Raw genomic sequence first — 1579 nt, 5'->3', positions numbered from 1 at the left:
AACCTTTTCCACTCCCCCACCAAACCTATAGAAAACCCCCAAGCCTAAGAATGTCCCGAGGAAGGCAGGCAGAGTGTGAAGAACCCCTGTGCTCTGCCTTCTGTACTGGACAGTGCAGACAGGGAGGGTGCATGGGGGAAGGGTTGCCAATAACTCCACCTGCAGATGTGGCACCAGCCTGGGATACGTGGGGGCCAGGAGTGCCTGCTGCCAGCTTTCCTCTGGTACCTGCTACAAGTTGGCATCTAGGGAGTGGGTGCCTGGTGTGAGGCCTTGCACAGTGATGCCCTCTTGCTGGTGGCCAGTGCTCCTGTCAGGCTGCTTACTGCAAGGCCCCATCCTCTGCATCTGTGTCCTGGATGAGCTCCAGCTCTTCCTCACTACACATCAGCAGCTCCTCCTCATCACCATCATCTCAAGTCTGGGGTTCTTCCTGGGTGTGCCTGCCTCAGGTGTGTCTTCTGGGTATGGGGGTGGCCTGCTGACACTGGTGCTGCTGTCACCACCACTGCCACTACCACTGCCACCGCCACTGCTGTTGTCACCTTCTTGCCATCTGGGTTGGCCTTTTGCTCCTCAGCAATCTGATCCAAGTGGCCCACTACAGCATCAGTGTTGGACTTGATCTGGGTCAGTCTGTCCTGATGACCTGCAGCTCACTGCTCTTTAACTTGATCTTGGCTGAGCCAGCAGTCACACCTCCAGAACAGGCAAAGAGCCTGACAGGATGGGAGTTTTGACACAACAGACCAAAGGGACTGTGACATGGGGTTATTTCACAGGAACTGCCCTGGGCTCTGGCACTGGTGACAGGGGACCTTGATAGTCAAAGAGCCTGTATACTGCAGATGCTACTCTCTTTAGCCCTTTGGGTCTGTTGGGCTTGGGTTCCCTGGCCATGCTGATGTCCAGGGTCTGCCCAGCTAGCACCCATCCACTTTCTCTCAGCACAGCTGGCCAGGCATGGCGCTCATTAGAGTACTGAACAAAGACATATCCTTTGTGCACAGAACAGCCGGCCACATGGCCATATTTGGAAAAGATGGTCTCTACATCTGATTTCTTCACCACAGCTGTGTTTCGGTTTCTAATGAAGACTTGAGAATTGATAGATTTGGGATCATTCTTGTTGGTTATATTGCTTATCTGGATCTTCAAGGACATGGTGGCCACCAGTACCAAGGTTGAGCTTAGTCAGCTATTTCTTCCTTTGACTTATAGGGTCAGCAGCAACTGCCGCTGGGAACATGGCTTACCCATGCCAGAAGGTCTAGTGGAAGCTACCTGGCATAGGAGGTGGGGCGGCAGCACTTGGGTGGAAGAGAAAGACAGGGGTAAGGAGGTGGCCACGGTTGTGGCTTGAGAAGGCTGATCACATGTGCGAGTGGCCACCACCCCCAGCTCTTCTCAGCTTTGTGCCCCACACTTGGACCCAGCCACACTGATGCATATCTTTAATGTAGATGACATTTATCTATAAACCAAATTAAATGACAGCTAAACACTTCAAAAATCCAAAAGTCTAAAAAGAAGAAATTTGTTGAGCTCACATAAAACAGCTGTTGATAGATTTGACAGA

The 1579-nt window shown here is 51.9% G+C and overlaps 1 pseudogene; it reads right to left on the bottom strand.

Moving 5' to 3' along the window:
- Positions 1-322: 322 nt before the first annotated feature.
- On the bottom strand, positions 323-1164 carry LOC101587582 (annotated as a pseudogene).
- Between the last annotated feature and the right edge of the window lie 415 nt (positions 1165-1579).

The sequence above is a fragment of the Octodon degus genome, unplaced genomic scaffold, assembly GCF_000260255.1.
Source record: "Octodon degus isolate 3935 unplaced genomic scaffold, OctDeg1.0 scaffold00466, whole genome shotgun sequence".
NCBI lineage: Eukaryota > Metazoa > Chordata > Mammalia > Rodentia > Octodontidae > Octodon > Octodon degus.
The sequence above is the reverse complement of the archived record's forward strand: the minus strand, read 5'-3'. Positions and strand labels throughout refer to the sequence as shown.